Genomic DNA, 20,097 nt, shown 5'->3' with positions numbered 1-20,097 from the left:
ACATAGAGTGTTTGGTGAAAATAAATCACCAAAATTAAGTAATTAAGGCATGAACTCATTCTTTTTCTTCTTTCTCTTCCTCCTTTTCTTTCGCTTCTTCTTCTTCCTCCTCCTCTTCTTCTCTTGTCTTTTTCTATTTTTATCATAAGACTAACATTTAATAGAAACAAGGCAGGAACTAGGTAAAAACAAAACAAAACAAAACAAAACACCCATTTAATCAATGTCTCCCTTGGAGAATTTTCAAGGAAATAATTGTGAACTTTTCTTGGAAATTCTAGATGTTTCTATTTCATCTATAAAAACAAAGGAAGGCCAAGATACTGTCTAGCTTCAAATCCCAATGACCAGACTATAGTATGAAAGAGTCAATTTTCCATCTTCTTCCTCCTGGCTAGACACTGTTCTTTGGAGCTTTCTCCTTCTGCATTCTCAGACTCACACTTGGGTTTTGTGTGTGAAAATCACACCACATTTCTAAAGGTCCTTGTCTTCACAGGAGAGCTAATTACAAAATAAAGTTCAATAAACTGATGTGTTCATCACAGTTTTTAAAATAAGGCTAAACATCAAATTTTTATAGAGTGGAAAATTTGGGGGTTTGGAGAGAAATTAAACTAAAATAATTTATTCACAATCTTTCTCTTCATCTCTTTTCTAAAAATATCTGTTTGTATGGAATTTTTCAAGGTGCTGTGAGAAACTTTTGAAAAGTAATTATATATCATTACAAAGTACAACTTGTAGGACATATTCAAGGGATGTGCATAAAACTTCAAGATCAGTACAGGAATGGCCTAACCCATGAGAAAACAAACCCAGGTTGGACTTTATTAAACTTAATAAAAATGGGAACAAGGGCTTGATATGGTGATGCTCAGCAGTCAGAATGCAAAGGCAGAGAATCACCACAACTTCAAAGCCAGCATGGTTTCATATGAGTTCAAGGCCAGGTAAATCTGCACAGTGAGACCCTGTCTCAAAACAAACACACAGTTTATTAATTAATTACTAAAAATAAAATGAAGATTACAATACTCATGACATATGCTAATAATGTTTCATCAGTGTATTATGGCCTTATGATTTCCAGGTGGATGTAGAATAAATTACCTATTCTTCTCCAAAGTGATTATGCCTCTGGCACAATTAGTTATGTATTTTAATGTAAAATATATGTTCTGTTTATTATATTATGATGTCATATTGTGTACCATTACATAAAGTCACATTCAATTTACATGCATATATGCATTACATGCATACCTGATATTTAGAAAGAGAACCTGTGACCTGCTTTCTTTCCATATTTCTTAACAAAATGAACATACTTCTACACACAGGGTATAAATGCCACTATGATTTTTTTCTTTAAAATGCATCTTCAGTGCCCTAAACATTTAGGCTGATGAAAACTTAAGTTGTTATCTTCAGAGTCTTAAGGCTCAAAGATTTCCAAGAAGGGCACTTACATCTGCACCTGCTTTTTTTTTTTTTTTTTTTTCAATGCAGTTTATTCAGGAACATTGAACAATCCTCGGACCCTGGGGAAAGCCAGCCCAAAGCTTAAATAGCCAACCCAGGCGTGCCACGGGGGCAATGCAGGTATTTCCCAGCCTTCTTAAAGTGCCTCGATGCCCATCAGAGCTGGGCCCCTCCTGTGAGGCTCACAGCCCCCCAGGCCACTGTGGAGGATGCAGAGCCTTTGAAATCAAGAGAAAACCTCCTTTGCGTTGTTCTTCTTTTAGAACAGGATCTCACTACGTAGTCCAGGTTAGCCTGACCTCTCTTTTGATCCTTTTGACTCTCCCTCCTGGCAGTAGGATTTCAGGCAGAGGCTGCACATCCAGTTCAAGACTTCAATCTTAATACAAGAATTTTAGTCTGGATCACAACACCCCGGGAGCTGTCCATTTGGTGACAGCCACAGCTCTTTTGTTTGTTTATGTATTTTACATACGAGTGCTTTGTCTGCATGTATGTCTGAACACCAGAAGAGGCCATGGGATTGCATTATAGGTGGTTGTGAGCCATCGTATGGCTGCTGGAAATTGAAGTCAGGCCCACTGGAAGATCAGACAGTGCTCCGAACGACTGAGCCATCTGTTCAGTCCGAAGCTACAACCCTTTCATTTTCCAAAGAGGAGTATCAAACCTCCTGAGCTGAGACCATACTCTGCTAAATTCCCCGGAAAAAAAAAATCTTCATTTCATACAAGGCTATTTTAATTCTTCTACAGGTTAAAACTTAGAAAATGCTTCCAAGATCTTGAGACAGAAGAATTGAGGCCAAATAGTTCAACGTGGTAAATCTCTCTCTCTCTCTCTCTCTCTCTCTCTCTCTCTCTCTCTCTCTCTCTCTCTCTGTGTGTGTGTGTGTGTGTGTGTGTGTGTTTTACATTTTTAAAAAAAGCAAATTTTTAAGCCTAAGAAAAATAGTCACTTTTCCGTGGAGTTACCAGAAATCCAGATTTAAGAAAGTATTATTTCCTATTTGAAGGAGGTAGAGACATCTTTAATGTCTTTTTCTACATCAGCAGTAATTATTTCTATTAGTATATATCATCAATACCCACGCACTTGTAAATCTCTGGATCTGTCATCTACATACTTTTGATCTATCTTTTGCTTGTTTTTTCTATGCACATAACAGATAACTTAGAAAAAAAATAACCTACCGTGTTCAATTTTTAGTAAATTACCTCAGTGTCTCTTAGAAATATTGCAAAATTAAAGAAGTGTGGCGCTTCAAGAAAAGTCCTCATAATTCATTTAGTCAGTAGTCCTTAAAATTTAAATTTCTTATACCATGTTGACAATTTTTATAATATATGCCATGGTCTTTCTTTCTTGATGTGCACTTAAATTGAATCACAATTTTAGTAATATTTTGTTTTAAAAGTAAGTCACAATAAATGACACAATGTTTACAGATTTCCCTGAAAATCTATTTTTTCTACATCAATGCACATTGATTTGCTATATGGTCCAGGCTGCCCTCAAACTCATGACCTCAGTCTTCCACGTTCTGAGATTTGTGTATATGTCACCACAAACAGCTTGAAAAGATATCAAGTTTTTAAACAGTCTTATTCCAACTTATTTATTACAGAATGCAAAAACTTTAAAAGGAAAATCAGAAAGAATTTAAAAGGAAATAACTCTCTCCTCATGTGACTTAATCTCCTATCATCCAGGCTTATGCATCATCTAAAACCTTCTGACTCTCTGGGCATAGTGACTCATGACTTTAATCCTAGCACTCGGGAGGCAGAAGCAGGTGGATCTCTCTGCGTGTGAGGCCAGCCCTGTCTATACTGTGAGTGCCATGTCAGCCAGGGCCACACAGTGAGACCCTACCTCATGAAATGATAAAGAAACATGATTTTTGCTTCTGGACCTAGCTTGGTCCTTTAACTTTGCTAAAACAGAACTGAGTCCTAGAGAAAATGGCTTTGTTCGTGGTAGAGCTAATAGTAATTTTTGGCCTCTTGACTTTAAAATCCATACACTTGTTGATCAGAGCCTAATATATAAGCTATCATATAACCACCTATCCATCTGTGCCCTCTCTCTGGAAGAGGATTGCAAGCTGGCAGTGAGCTCGGAATACTGTGTTGCACATGGTGTCTTTCTCTGGACAGATGTTCCGTTTCGAGGTAAAGTGTGATTTGTTGTGATATGCCAGTGGTGTTATCACCAGGAAATCTTTATGTTGACGCTAGCTGAGGTTAAATGAGCATCATTTCAGGCACCGTTCAAAGGCACGACTTCACCATTGCCAAGTCCAGCTGATGGTAAGAGGAATGAAAGATCTGAAGTTTCATAGGTACAGCGTTCAGGGAGGCACGGCATACAGTGAGACCTTTACATGGAACTGAAGGGACACAGGGTGAAGAGCTCTTATGAGAGCGCACATACACGGGAAATGAAAGACCGGGGGAAGCAGAAAAGGATGACAAGGACATTTGTTCCGAACACTAGAACGCTAAGAAAAGGCACTGTGGCTGATGGAAGGCTAATTGCGCTCAAAATAAAAATAAACCAGCAGTGCTGGGCACTGGGCAGTGGCAGCACATGCCTTTAATCCCGGCACTCAGGAGGCAGAGCGGGTTTGAGGTCAGCCTGATCTAAAGAGTGAGTTCCAGGACAAACAGGGCTACCTGACTACAGAGAGAAACAGTACCTCAAAAGACACAAACAAACAAACAAAAACTACTAATACTAATATAATAATAACTAATACCTTTAAAAACATTCACATGGAGAGAAACTTCTGCAGTAGAATTTGCATTAAGAAGGTGTAAGCACTTAGAGCCCTTTCTAGGACAAGGCAAACTGGTAGGAATGGCTTCCAAACTCTATGTCCAATGTAACCGGCTTTGTCGTATTAGTTAGAAACCTAGCTTGGGCCTGCCTAGCCTGTCTGTGCTGAAATCATGTTGGTGTCTTGAGGACTTGCTAAGGAGAGTTTCCATGTGGGTATCCTGTAGCAACAAACCATCAAAACCTCGGGCAATGGAATAGAAATGATGAGTTGGGTGTATCCAGCCAGACCTGACAAAGAATGCCCTTTTGTCCCATATAGGAACTTGGGTTTTCTTTTCTTTTCTTTTTCTAGCTTGCCTCCAGGCCAGTTTGTTTGCATGGACTTAGGTTTCCAAGAAAACGTGTTCCTTGGGTAATATCCATCCACAATTTCCCCCTCATTGACATTTTACCGTAAATGGAAGAGAGCTCAGGGCAGCTATTTTGGCAGAACCTATTAGTTCAGAACACTACTCTTAAGAAAGAAAGAAAGAAAGAAAGAAAGAAAGAAAGAAAGAAAGAAAGAAAGAAAGAAAGAAAGAAGACAGAAGACCTAGGTCTCTTGACCTAGGAGTCTCTTGACTCAGGAGTCTTGACCTCCTTTGGAATTTTAGTACCTCTCACAGCTTCCACCCCCACATTTCTACTACCCGTTCCTAGTCCCACTCCCTCTCTGGACTTGCCTTATTTTTCTTGGAGAAATTCTTTCACACATCAACCAAACACAGGAATTGGCACAGATGTGTTAGAGCCTCACAGGGCCTCTGGAGAGGATTCACAGCTATGTCAGAAAGAGAAGATGTCCAAGTTCATTCCTAGAGAACTAATTACCCTCCAGTAACGAACCGTCACGAGAGAATGCAACAACCTTGGTGTTAGAACAAGGGTCATGGGCCAAACTCCTCTGTAAGGCTCATTCTGTTTTCAGACATGAGAAATCATTATTTTCCTTGATTGTATGAAGAACCTAAAATTTCTATCACCTAATAGAATTCCTTATTTTTTTAACTTTTTTATTTTTTTATTAATTACACTTTATTCATTTTGTATCCCCCCATAAGCTCCTCCCTCCTCCCCTCTCGATCCCACCCTCTCTCCCCTTTCTGCATGCATGCCCCTCCCCAAGTCCACTGATTGGGGAGGTTCTCCTCTCCTTCTTTCTGATCTTAGTCTATCAGTTCTCATCAAAAGTGGCTGCATTGTCCTCTTCTGTGGCCTGGTAAGGCTGCTCCCCCCTCAGGGAAAGGTGATCAAAGAGCAGGCCAATCAGATTATGTCAGAGGCAGTCCCTCTTCCCATTACTATGTAACCTACTTGGACACTGAACTGCCATGGGCTACATCTGTGCAGGGGTTCTAGGCTATCTCCACGAATAGTCCTTGGTTGGAGTATGAGTCTCTGGGAAGTTCCCTGTGTTCAAATTTTCTTGTTCTGTTGCTCTCCTTGTGGAGTTCCTGTCCTCTCCAGCTCTTACTATTTGAATTCCTTGTTTTTATGGGATCTTTTGAATGGTAGGCCAGGGATATTTACATCAAAAACTACCTGTTATCATTTATATAGCCCAGGGTTGCAGCAGAACTAATGCTTGGAAACCATTTTGCCTAATGAATGAATGAATGAATGAATGATTCATGAGGTCTTTCTCTGAAATATTACAAAAGTTTGAAAACGAAGGTGAAGTGCACATTACTTGTACATGTGTATGCAACTGGTAACTCTCTGATAATTTCAGTGTGCTCTTAAAGTCAGTCACATTACCTACAGACTTCCCATAGGCCACTGCAGTAAAGGAAATAGCCCCCACAGGTTCATGGACTTGAATACTTGGTCACCAGAGAGTGGCACCAGTAAGAGGTGTGGCTTTTTGGGGGGAAGTGTGTCGCTGGGAATGGGCTTTGAGGTTTCAGAAGCTCAATCCAGTACAGTGGCTCACCCTCTTCTCCTCTTGCTTGCCGATCCAGATGGAGCACTCTCAGCTACCTGCTCCGCACCATATCTGCCTGCGTGACACCATGCTTCCTGCTACCGTGATAATGAACTAAACCTTTGAACCTACAATCCAGTCATAGAAAAGGTATAAGGTGCCAGCTTCTACCCATGGCATAGATCTTAAAAGGGGAATAAGAAACGTCAAAGGAAGGTGGGCAATGCTCAAGCCCACTTTGGGCCGGTTTTGCTAGCCAAGTAGGTCTGCCATGTCCAGTGCAGCATGTAACAGGATTCTGCTCTGTGATACCTTATAAGTCACCTAAACAGTGCTCAGGGGAGTGACTCTGGGTGACTCTGGTTTAAAAAGCTCAACTAATTTTTTAAAGAATATTTTAACTTAAATTTTGAGATTTTCATATATGTGTTTGATGTATCTTGATCACATACACTCCCAACTCCTCTCTACACTCCCTCTGAAACTCACAATGCATCTCCACATACTTACACCTTCATACATTTTTCTTTTGGGGTCTAGTCAATGCTGCCTTCATGGGGCCACCCACCAGGGCATGGGCTATGTACCAATAGATACGCATGTAAAGAAACATGCTTTTCTTTCTCTTTCACCCAGCAGTAACAACTGACAACGACCCCTCTACTAAGGATGGAGCCTTATGAGTTCATCACCCATCTGCAGGATAATGGTGAGTAGCTTGATCTTGTGATAGGTAATCATAGATGCTTTGAGGCCAAACTCAGTGGACCATTTCATATCCAGAAGATAGCATTTCACAACATTCTTCCCCATCATCTTGCTCTTACATGCTTTCTATCCACGCTTCCAGGATGTCCCCTGAGGCTTGGAGGGGCCGTTACAAATGTCACATTTAGGGCTTGAACACACAACAATTACTCATTCTCAGGACTTTGACTGGTTAGAAGTTTCTGCTACCCACTACATATAGAAATATTACTGACAAGCATTGAGAGCAGCAGCAATCTGCCCATATTTAACTGGCAGTGATCTAGGAAGCTGGAATTAAAGTTAAGACAGTAAGGCCAAAATGTAGTCATGGGGCCAAAGTAGCCAAGGCAGAAGTGAGGAGGGGATAATTACAGCCTGATCAAACCATCTCAGTTCCCTCTTACACATACTAGATACTGAAAATAAAGCAAACCTGGGTCACTGCTCATCAACGGATGAAACCGTTGATGAAACTCCAGATCTCTGTGTATTGAGAACCCAGGTGGAAATTCCCTGGATAGGTATGGTTTGGTAGCAGTCTATAGTTGGAATCTTATAGAGTGAAAATCAGAGGTTACTCATTGACATCCCCCTACACTCAGATTTCTTTTTCTGATACTTCTTGCAAGCCCAATCTACTTCAAAGTACCAATGATATCTAGCATCCTTTTGCTTATGCATAAACTTTGCTTTCTGACATTTAACTCTGAGTGTGTCTGTCACTATAGCATTCTTCTTAAAACCACCATTGCCACATTTTGTTTGTAGCACTCAAGATTTGCAGATGATATGACAGTATACATAAGTGACCCAAAAATTCAACCAGAGAACTCCTTCAGCTGATAAACACCTTCAGCAAAGTGGCTGGATACAAAATTAACTCAAAAAGTCAGTAACCCACCTGTATACGAAAGACAAAAGGATGGAGAAAGAAATTAGGGAAACAATAGCATTCACAATAGCCACAAATAACATGAAGTACCTTGGTATAGCTCTAACCGAGCAAATGAAAGACCTGTTTGAAAAAACCTCCTTTGGATCTTAAATAGGTTTGTCTGTTAGATTTAGCACTGTATGCACGTGCTTCTCACCAATAAGTCCCAGTTTGCATTTGATGCTTTTCACGGTTCCACCTTTTCCCCTGGGTTTGTGCATTCTTCCTGAACCTCTTGTAGCTAACAAATAACCTCCCAGACACTGAAAGATACACATCTCCTAAACAGGCAGCCAACAGACAGATTGGGAAATCATCTGAGCCAAAACAGCTGCAGTGAGACAGTTGGACAACCCAACCTGGTACGAGCATAGGAAATTATTGCTTCTTAAAAACGTAGAACACAATACTAAAACTTGCCTAATCCGACTCTGATTTTAGAGATGGGAAAATAGTCCAGCAGTTGTATCATGGTCCTAGATACAACTTTTTCTTCATAAGTAGAAGAACCCGCTAACGAGAGCAGTGCTCCTCCTTTACCTGGTAGGACTTTGCTGTGTGTGGAAGGTAAGACCTGATGTACTAAAAACGCCCACTATAGTGGCTATTGGAAGCAACAGCAATGGGATAATAAGTAACTATTTTCTTGGCACAGAGGTGAGTTTAGACTAGCTATAGAACAGACTATGACAGAGGCTGTGAGCAAGCCACAGGAAGAAATGTCACAGAAGCCCACAGGGAAGAGAAGGTGACTGTCCTCAGGCACACACAGAAAATATTGTACATAGACTTGGAAATAGTTTCCCATGGGTTGGCAGGATGGCTCAAAGGGTCACAGTGCTGGCTGTGCAACCCTGGTGACCTTCCTTCAGTCCCCAGAACCCACTGTAGAAGGAAGAATAGATACTGCTGATGTCCATATATGTACCATGTTGCATGTATACTTGCACACACACACACACACACACACACACACATTATACAACAAAAAGTAATAATAAATAGAATTTTAAAAAATAAATTGCTTTCTGTGTGCTCAGAGTGTAGCTCAGTGGTATAGCACATATATGCTTAGAGTGCAATAAGCCTCAAGTTCACTCCTCAGCACCTCCTTTCAAAAGAGAAAGAAAGAAAGAAAAAAAAGCTACATTGCTATGTATGGTGACACACACTAGTAATCCTTCCTCTCAGGAAACTGAGGCAGGAGAATCTCTAGCATAAGGCCAATCTGGGCTCAAGAAACTGTGCAAATATTAAATATTAAAAAGAAATCATTGTGTTGTGGGGTAAAATAATACGGGAAAAGAATAGAAAGGCCATATTCTTACTGAACAGAGACCACGATACAGAAAGAATGCATGATTGATTGTTCTCAGATGTGCTTTAAAATATAGATATTCATCAATCCCTACAGGTCCTGAACTGAGGCCTTTGGAGTATTTTGTTTGGTGGCAGTGGACGTGGTAAGTAAGATTTGTTCATTCTTTGATTGATGGATTTACCATTGCTCTACTACACTCAACGATTTTGATGCCCTTGAAAGTACATAGGAATGTAATAAAGACATGCTTTATGTTTGTGGGTTTTATGATTTATGAATGGATATGTTATCTGTGATGGTGCAATTTTTAAAATAAGCTGTTAAACTTCTACAGATTTAAATATAGAATAAAATGTTAGGATTAGTATGCAGCATGTACAGTAACACTATTCAGCATGTTTGCTGAAAAGTCAGCTTAGAGAATTACTACCGTGTCAGAGATGGGAAGGAGGGTTTAGGCTGCCAGAGATGGGGACAGGTACAAGAGAGTACAATGAATGACTTTTGTTTTCTTACTATGACACGCGGAATGACAGCAGTTCAGTAATTGGATGGACTTCCTGTAATCCCAGTTATTGACAGTACCCGACTTGACAGCACCTGAACTCTAGTATGGCTCAATCAGGAGAATTTCAGAGCAGAATAAAGGGCAAATTGTGCAGGGTTCCTAACACCTGAAACTGGAGCCACATAGATTGAAACCAAGAACAAAGCCAGCCAGGCACATGGGGCACACACACACACACACACACACACACACTGGGACCATCCATTGTTCATTCTTTGTCCTCTTCTGCCTCATATGTAAAAATACATGAAAAAATTTAAGGCAGAGAATAGTATAAAATTCTGTGAGAATGTTGTAAATTGTTGCTGTGAATCACTCCAAAGCCATCCAACGGGAGGCCTCCCTATCCCTTTCCAGTAAATGTTATTCCAGTTCATGATTGTACTTGCTGGCTGCCGAGAGCTCCCTGGGAACAACTTGGACCTGGCAAGGCAGGCCTTTGAGGTAATGGCCTTTCCTTGCCTGCTGGAAAGAATCATTTTCAACTCCAGAACAAATATCATCTTTTGCATTTTAGTTGTTCATTTTTATTAACCAACTGTGTCTGCTGAGAACGTCTTGACCTAAATACTAAAGACTCCATTTGACTCTGGTTTTCTGTCTCCGTAGTTCAGCTTTCCATATGTTCATCCACAAGCAGGTATCCAACACCCAGCTTGTACTCAGCCTGCAAAAATGTTCTTCTTAAATAACTATTTTGTTTGAATTGTAAAACCCTGTGTGTACCCAGCAATCTTTGGTATGTGGGATTAGATAATAGAACCAGGTAGACATTCAGATTCCAAACGACCAGCATTTTGATAACATATTAGTCATGTATAGTTCGCTGTGCCGCAAATCCCTCCCAGTGGAAACGGTAATTAATCCTCGTTAGAGAATAGGCTTTGGCTTACATGCCTGGACCCTCAGAGGAAGCAGGGTTCTGTGGTTCTATGTTAGAAACAGAAGTGTAAGACTGACATGCATGACATGTAAGGAATTCTATAGATGGATTTTAAGTATGAAGTTACAGGGTGATAAAAGTAATTTTTCTTCCCAAAATGAAATCACTTCCCTGGTTTGTTCATTTTGAATCTTTCGTGTGATCTTCTTGTGGCAGTCACGGGAAAGGCTGTTCTAGGGGTAAGTCTGGCACTAAGAACACTTGCGTGAGACGAGTGATAATTCTGCTGACATGATGAAGATGCCGTTCTCACTCTTAGAAAATAATTTTCAGGGTTGGATTAACACAGGTTAAATTTAAACCTTGCACAAGGGAGAGCTCGCTCTGACTTATCTACCATACGTTTTCATGTTGTGCCAGAGCTCTTACTAGCCAACACTGAGTCAGAATCATACTTGCAAGAGATTTGTTGGGGAGAGCAAACAAGACAAGGTAAGGCGATCCCTTACCATGTTGATACAGGTCTGGTACCTCGGAAAGAGAATGGGAAGGAAAAGGACTGGGTAGTCTCCATTAGGATCAGAATTCCTAGTAAACCTTGGCTACCTCAGTAGAAACTTCTTGAACCTTCCGGTAAGTGATTTCTCCCAGAAATCGCTCTGTAGTAATGTTGATGTACTGTGTTCAGTCATGGCGTTGGAGTAGCTCTCAGAGAGCAGGTCTCAGAATGAGCATGGTCCTAGAGCCAGATGGATGGCATCTGAGGCTTCAGCTGGAGATGTTTCCTACAGCATTTGCTGTGCAAAACACACTTCACGGGCCACCATTCTGTCAGCACAAGAGTCATCAGAACCAGCTTGTTGGATGCATTTGATCATTCATTTATCATGGAGCTCCAACAACATGATAAACATCATGGTTCCTGTCATAAGCTGTATGGGGCCATAACTGTCTCTGCCCCCATAGACTGTTGGTGTCCATGCCATTAATTCCCTTGAAAATCCTGGCTTAGAACTGAGGATTCCCTGAGCTAGAGATATGCTTCCCATTTCTTATGGTTAATGAAAGTTATATTTTTACATTAATCCATAATGTCTATCTCCAAATCAAATTTAAGTTAGTTTCATATTCCTTTTTTTTTGGGGGGGGTGGAGGTTGAAGACAGGGTTTCTTTGTATAGCCTTGGCTATCTGAAACTAGATCTGTAGACAAGGATGGCCTCAAACTTGGAAATCTGTCTGCCTCTCCCTCCTGAGTGCGGGGATTAAAGGCATGTGTCTCCACTTCCAGGCTTCATATTCTTGTTAGAATGTGTGCAGACACCAGGTGTGTTTCTGAACACTTGTAAACATTGTATAAGCAAAAAGAGTCTGGGGCTCAGAGTGTGATAGGGTTTCAACAACAACAAAAGCAGAAAGCAATGACGACAAGCATACAGAGTAACTTAGCTGTTCTTGACGTGATCTCTAACAGGGCATTGGATTTCACACAAGTCTCAAAACATTGTGTCACCATTAACGATGTATTTACATGTGTTTTTGAACATTTTCTTCAAGACTGGAATGGAAAATAAGGCAATAAGTGACAGAATCAGATATGGAGGAATAAAATACACATAAGCCAAAGCCATCTTAATATTTTCACCAAATTGTCTACCTTTTACACCAGCACTTGCTCTTTTCTTTGCATGTTGAAGTTTGGCACACCGTCATACAATGTTACTCCTTTCCTGTGGTTTAGCTTCACCAGGACTATTTTTCTGAAAATGTCAACCAATTCTTTTTCTGCTCTTTGAATATGCTGGGGGTGTGTCACAATAGGATGCAGGATCACCAGAGGTAGAATACAGTCCAAATGACAAATGATAAATTTGTCATTGTGATAAAGTGGAAGAGACACAAGTAGCAACATCATCAGTGACATGAACAGTGATGACGAACTTGATCTGCTTGAACCCCAAAGAATCATTATTTCTAAACATATTTTGTCATTTTTCTGAAGTTGGAAAGATATAAAAGAAATATACAGACTTTACATAATAGTAGAAATAAGTTAACAGCAGCCAGTGAACCTGAACACTATGGGCAGTTTCCCTTGATATTCTCCAGTTTATCCTAACGTGACATTTTTACACATATGAACATACATTTGGGTTGCCACTTCTGTTTTCAGTAAGAATTAATCCTCTCTTGTTGACCAAGTGCTAACCCATTTCCTGAGCCCAACCCAGGCCTCTCTTCAGTGTGTCATGGTCAGACCTTTTTTTTTTTTTTCTAATCTCCTCTGATAATGGTAGGTATCAAATATTGATAATGAGTTGGGCATTTTCCATGCACTGTCAAATGTAACACCATAGCCTACATGGCATCTAGATTCTATTGGTACCCTCATTTAATTAATAAATCTATCAAGAATCAGAAAGTTCAGGTAACTTACACGGCTAGAAGGTAGACAAGCTGGATTTCATAACTTGATATGGCTGATATGAAAGTCAACCAAGTTGGATGGATAGCTTGAGAAGGTAGCTATCAACTATATTCCAAATTTCATCAGAGAAAAGAGGTTCTTCCCAAGGTATATCTTTAAATACTTAGTATGCTTTTCCATGTGAATACTCCTACCAATGCAAAGGTTAGAGAATGACTGCCAGACTATACTTAAAAACCCTGATCATGAGGTTCTATCTGGTTCATTATCTTTAACATGGACCAGCCACTACTATCAAGGCACTCCAATGTATTTGGGTGCCTCGTAGCACCCAAGCATCCTGACCTCCAGGATTGAGTACCTCCATCTCTGTCAGATTTCTGAATGAGATCTGTGGTGCATTTTTCTCTTTACAAAAAGAGTGTCTCGCATGGCAAATGGTCTCTATCCTGATCCCCTTGTTTCATATTCAAACAAACGATTATCAGTCTGCAGGAAGGAGCAGTTGTACACCTTCAAATCCAGATGATGATGGTCCTAATAAACATCTGCTTAGCTATTGTGTGCTATGGTACATTCATTTAATGCATACATTTTTACTGCCTTCTCTGTGCCAGAGATTATGCAAGATGCTGGTGATACAAAGAGCAAAACAGAAATGTTTCTTGGCTTCACAGACTTTCGGGGTGGAATCCCAAAACCCAATACATATTGCAAATACCTATATTCTTATGAACTGGTGCTTTATATAGATTTGTTCTAATCTTTACAAAAACTCTACAAGCTCTGAAAGATACATTGGCCCATTTTCCAGAGGTTAACAGAATGGGCCTAGTAAGGTTGAGGCATTTGTTAATGTTCTGTAACTAGAAAGGACAAAAGCTGGGTCATAGAGCACCTCCTTTCAACTAGGAAGGCCATTCTTCCCTTTATTACTTTTAAAGTAAGAGCTTTGGCTTGATTGCTAGCCCCCTGCCTCTCTTCTCACCCTTCCTCACTTCCCTCACTCCCCTTCCTCTCTTCTCTCTCTCTCTCTCTCTCTCTCTCTCTCTCTCTCTCTCTCTCTCTCCTCTCCTTTCCTCCTTCCCTTCCTCCCCATCCCATTTCCCCTCTGTTTCTTATAAATGTTCACTCAAATAATCCAACTCATAGCCTAAGGAAACAACGTCTTGATTCTTCACGTATTATAATATAGATGTGATCGCAATAGTTGTACATTCACAGGATTACTTAAACATTCCAAACAATACCTAAATGCTACAAAAACATCCATAGCAACTAAATATCATTATGAAATTAATATTACACTGTAATTTTGAATTTCCCTCAATTCAAAGTTAAGATGAATTGGTTTTTTATTATTTTATTTTTTATTTTAGTTTATTTATTTTACATCCCAAGGGTGCCCTCTCTTTCCTCTCCTCCCAGACCCCCCTTTCCCCCTTCTTCTCTCTCTCTCCCTTTTCCATCAGAAAAGGGGAGCCCCTTCCCTTGTATCAACCCTCACCAGCACAATAAATCACTCCAGGACTGAACATATCCTCATCCCCTGAGGCCAGGTAAGGCAGCCCTGCCAGGAGGAAGTGATCCAAAAGTAGGCCATAGAGTCCATGTTAGAAACAGCCCATTCCTCTTCTTCCACTGGCCAGGAGACCCATATGAAGACAAAGCTTCCCAAAAGCCACCTATGTGCAGGAGAACTAGGTCCAGACCGTGCATGCTCCTTAGTTGATGTCTTAGTCTCTGAAAGCCCCCATGGGGCCGGGTTAGTTGTTTCTATTGGTCTTGTGAAGTTCCTGTCCCCTTCAGGTCCTTCCATCTTTCCCCCAACACTTCCAAAGGATCCCTGAAGCTCTGCCCCATGCTTGGTTGTCTAGATCTGGTTCTGGCTAGAGCCTTCCAGAAGACAGTCAAGTTGAGCCCCTGTCTGCAAGCATAGCAGGGCATCATGAATAGTGTCAGGGAATGGCTTTCTATCATGGGCTAGGTCTCAGGTTGGGCCAATTATTGGTTGGACATTCCCTCAATTTTCGTTTCCTCTTTATCCCTGCACTTCTTGTAGGCAGGGTAAGTTTTGGATCAAAGATCTTGTCAGTGGGTTGTTGTTCACATCCTTCCACTAGTCCTGCCTGGCTAGGAGGTGGTCACTTCAGTCTTTATGCCTCCCCCTGTTAGAAGTCTCAGCTAAAGGAACACCCATATAGTCCCAGAAGCCTACCTTGTCACAGGCCTCCAGCTTGCCAAAGAGATGTCCCCCAACCCAGTTTCCATTCTTGTTTCCAGCCTTCTTACCACCCACCCTTGTTCTCCCCACATTTGATCTCCTCTCTGGGTTTCCTGCCCAGTTCCAACTCTTAATCCATTTCTGCTGTCTATTCTATTTCCCCTTCTGAGTGACAGTCCAGTACCCTCCCTTGGGCCTGCAAATTTAATGATTTCTTTGTTCTTAAAAGCATTCCACTGTGTAAATGTACCACAATTTCTGTATCCATTCTTTGGTTAAGGGACATTTAGGTTGCTTCCAGTTTTTGGCTATTGCGAACAAAGCCACTAAGAACATAGTTGAGCAAATCTTTTGGGTATATGTCCGGGAGTGGTATAGCTGGGCCTTGAGGTAGCAATATTCCCAATTTTCTGAGAAAGTGTCAGATTGATTTCCAAAGTGGTTATACAAGTATACATTCCCATCAGCAATAGAGAAGGGTTCCCCTTTCTCCATATCCTCTCCAGCATGTTGTCACTTGAGTTTTTTATCTTAGCTATTCTGATGAGTGTAAGGTGGAATCTTAGAGTCATTTTAATTTGCATTTCTCTAATGGCTAAGGACATTGAACATTTCTTTAAGTGTTTCTCAGCCATTCGAGATTTCTCTATTGTGAATTCTCAACTTAGCTCTGTACCCCAGTTTTTAATTTGATTACTTGATTTATTGATATTTAATTTATATTTTGGATATTAGATAACCAGTAGGGTTAGTGAAGATCTTTTCCCAATCTTTGGCTGCCATTTTGTTTTAGTGAGAGTGTCCTTTGACTACAAAAGCTTCTCAGTTTGATAATATCCCATTTATTAATTGTTAATCTCAGAGCCTGAGCTGTTGGTGTTCTGTTCAGGAAGTTGTCTCCTATGCCAAAGGCTTTTCCCAATTTTGTCATTTAATATACTTAGCATCTCTGGTTTTATGTCAAGATCTTTGATCCACTTGGACTTGAGTTTTGTGCAGGGTGATAAATATGCCTTTATTGGCATTTTTCTACATGCAGACATTTAGTTATACCAGCACCATTTGTAGAAGATGCTTTTGTTTTTCCATTGTATAGTTTTGGCTTCTTTGTTGAAAATCAAGTGCCCGTAGGAGTGTGGGTTTATTTCTGAGTCTTCAGTTTGATTTCATTGATTAACCTGTCTGTTTCTATACCAATACAAAGCAGTTTTTATTACTATTTCTCTGTAATATAACTTGAAATCAGGGATGTTGATACTGCCAGAAATTCATTTATTGTACAGAATTGTTTTGGCTATCCTGAGTCTTTTTTATTTTTCCATATGAAGTTAATGGTTGCTATTTTCAGGTCTATAAATAATTGTGTTGGAATTTTGATGGGAATTGCATTGGTGCTGTAGATTGCTTTTGGCAGGATGGCCATTTTTACTGTGTTAATCCTACTGGTTTAAGAGCATGGGAGATCTTTCCATCTTCTAAAATCTTCTTCATTTTTTTTTTCTTTAAAGACTTGAAGTTCTTGTCATACAGGCCTTTCACTTGCTTGGTTAAAGTTACACTAACTCTAATATATATATATAATATATATATATATATATAATTTGTTGTTATTGAGAAGGGTGTTGTTTCTCTAATTTCTTTCTCAGCACTTTTCTCACTTGCATAAAGGAAGGCTACTGACTTTTTTGAGTTAATTTTGTATCCAGACACTCAGCCATAGGAGCTCTCTGGAAGAATCTTGAGGGTCGCTCACGTCTACTATCATATCATTTTCAAATAGTGATACTTTGACTTCTCTTTCAATTTGTATCCCTTTGATGTCCTTTACTTCTCTTATTATTCTAGCTAGGACTCCAAGTCCTATATTGAATAGATATGGTGAGAATGGGCAGCCTTGTCTTGCTCCTGATTTTAGCAGGAACACCTTAAGTTTCTCTCCATTTAACTGGATATTGGCTATAGGCTTGCTGTATATTGCCTTTACTGTGTTTAGTTATGTCCCTTGAATCCCTGATCTCTCCAAGATTTTAAACATGAAGAGTCACTGGATTTTGTCAAAAGCCTTTTCAGCATGTAATGAGATGATCATGTGTTGTTGTTGTTGTTTTTTTTCTTTCAATTGTTGTTTTCAATTTGGTGGATTACATTGTTTTCAATTTGATGGATTTTCATATGTTGAACCATCTCTGCATTTGTGGGATGAAGTCTACTTGATCATGGTGGATGATATTTTTGATGCGTTTCTGGATTTAGTTTGCAAGTATTTTTTTTGAGTACTTTTTATCAATGTTCATAAAAGAGATTGGTCTGAAAATTTCCTTCTTTGTTGAGTCTTTGTGTGGTTTAGGTGTCAGGGTGAATGTGGCCTCATATAAGTTTGGCAATGTTTCTCCTGTTTATGTTTTGTGGAATGGTTTGAGGAGATTTGGTATTAGTTCTTCTTTGAAAAGTTTGGTATCATTCTATGCTAAAACCATCTGGTCTAGGGGTCTCTTTGGTTGGGAGGCTTTTGATAACTGCTTCTATTTCCTTAGAGGTTATAGGTTGATTTAAATTGTTAACCTGATCTTGATTTAACTTTGGTAAGTGGTATCTATTAAGAAAATCATCCAATTCATTTAAATTTTCCAATTTCGTGGCATACACATTTTTGAAGTAAGATCTAATGAGTCTATGGATTTCCTTGGTGTCTATTGTTATATCCCTCTTTTTCATTTCTGATTTTATTAATTTGGATACTATCCCTTTGTATTTTAGTTAGTTCGGCTAAGGGTTTGTCTATCTTGTTGATTTTCTCAACATACCAGATCTTGGTTTTGTTAATTTGTATTGTTTTCTTTGCTTTGGGATTATTGATTTCAGCCTTGAATTTGATTATTTCCTGTCATTGACTTCTCTTGGGTGTGTTTGTTTCCCTTTTTTCTAGAGCTTTCAGGTATAAGCTGTTAAGTTGTTAGTATGAGCTCTCTCTACTTTCTTTAGGCACTTAGCACTATAAACTTTCCTTTTAGCAAGGCTTTTATTGTGTCCCATAAGTTTGGGTATGTTGTGGTTTCATTTTCATTGAATTCTAGAAAATATTTAATTTCTTTATTTCCTTCCCGACAGTGGTCATTAAGTTGAAAGTGGTTCAGTTTCCATGAGTTTGTAGGCATTCTATTGTTTCTATTGTTATTGAAGTCTAGCTTTAATTGGTGATGGTCTGATAAAATGCAAAGTGTTATTTCAATTTTCTTGTATTTGTTGAGGTTTGCTTTGTGTTGGAGTATGTGGTCAATTTGGAAGAAAGTTGGTTCCATGGGGTGCTGAGAAGGAGGTGTATTCTTTTGTGTTTGGATGGAATGTTCTGTAGATATCTGTTAGGATCAATTGACTCATAATGTCAGTTAGTTTCATTATTTCTTTGTTTAGTTTCCGTCTCAATGATCTGTGCATTGGTGAGAGAGGTGTGTGAAATTCTCCTACTATTAATGTGTGGGGTTCAATGTGTGATTTAAGCTTTAGTAATGTTTCTTTTACAAATGTGGATGCCTTGCATTTGGGGCTTATATGTTCAGAATTGAGACGTCATCTTAGTCAATTTTTTTCTTTGATGAGAATGAAGTTCCCTTTCCTATCTCTTTTGATTAATTTTGGTTGAAAGTCTATTTTGTTAGATATTAGAATAGCTACTCTAGCTTATTTCTTCTGTTCATTTGCTTGGAAAACCTTTTTCCAGGCCTTTATTCTGAAGTAATTTCTATTATTATTGCTGAGGTGTGTTTCTTGTATGCAGCAGAATGATGAGTCCTGTTTACTCATCCATTCTGTTAGCCTGTGTCTTTTTATTTGGGAGTTGAGGCTATTGAGGTTGAGAGATATTAATGACCAGTAGTTGTTAATTCCTGTTATTTTGATGTTGGTGGTGGTAGGGTGTTTGTGTGTGCTTCCTTTCTTTTAGTTTTGCGGTTGTGGGGTTATTTGTTTCCTGTGTTTTCTTATGTGTAGTTAGCCTCCTTGGGTTGCAGTTTTCCTTCTAGTACCTTCTGTCAGGTTGGGTGTGTGGCTGGGTACTGTTTAAACTTGGTTTTTTCATGGAATATCTGTTTTTTTCCATCTATGGTAATTACAAGTTTTGCTGGGCATAGTAGTATTGGGTTGACATCTGTGCTTTTAATGTCTGCATGACATCTTCCCAGGTCCTTCTAGCTTTTATAGTCTCTATTGAGAAGCCAGGTGTAATTCTGATAGGTTTGCCTTTATATGTGACTTGGTTTTTCTCCCATGCATCTTTCAATATTTTTTTATTCTGTACGTTTAGTGTTTTTTTTTTTTTATTACGTGACAGAAGGATTTTCTTTTCTGGTCCAATCTATTTGGTGTTATCTAGGCTTCTTGTATGTTTATAGGCATTTCTTTCTTTAGGTTAAGGAAGTTTTCTTCTATGATTTTGTTGAAAATATTTTCTTGGTCTTGGAGTTTGGCGTCTTCTTCTTTTTCTTCTTCTATCATGTTATTCTTAGGTTTGGTCTTTTCATATTGTTCCAGATTTCTTGGATGTTTTGTGTCAGGAACTTTTTAGATTTAACATTTTCTTTGATTGATATATCAATTTCTTCAATCGTATCTTCTACACCTGAGATTTTTCCATGTTTTGTATTCCGTTATTTATGCTTGTATCTGTTGTTCTTGTTCTCTTCCCTAGGTGTTCCATCTCTAGGATTGCCTCAGAATGTTTTCTTTATGGTCTCTATTTCCATTTTTAGGTCCTGAACAGTT

The 20,097-nt window shown here is 39.4% G+C and overlaps 1 protein-coding gene across 3 annotated transcripts in view; it reads left to right on the top strand.

Annotated features, from left to right (window-relative positions):
- Window positions 1-11,085: 11,085 nt before the first annotated feature.
- Window positions 11,086-20,097, top strand: part of Dab2 (DAB adaptor protein 2) — a 135,846-nt gene continuing 126,834 nt past the window's right edge. For 2 of the 3 annotated variants that reach the window (XM_060380519.1, XM_060380520.1), the window contains exon 1: window positions 11,096-11,180. The gene's annotated coding sequence lies outside the window, so the exon portion shown is untranslated. Of the gene's footprint in view, window positions 11,181-20,097 lie in introns of all 3 variants that reach the window. The other variant, XM_060380518.1, reaches the window with a different exon arrangement.

The sequence above is a fragment of the Meriones unguiculatus genome, chromosome 3, assembly GCF_030254825.1.
Source record: "Meriones unguiculatus strain TT.TT164.6M chromosome 3, Bangor_MerUng_6.1, whole genome shotgun sequence".
Taxonomy (NCBI): Eukaryota; Metazoa; Chordata; class Mammalia; order Rodentia; family Muridae; genus Meriones; species Meriones unguiculatus.
Note: the sequence above shows the minus strand (reverse complement) of the source record. Positions and strands in the feature narration are given on the sequence as shown.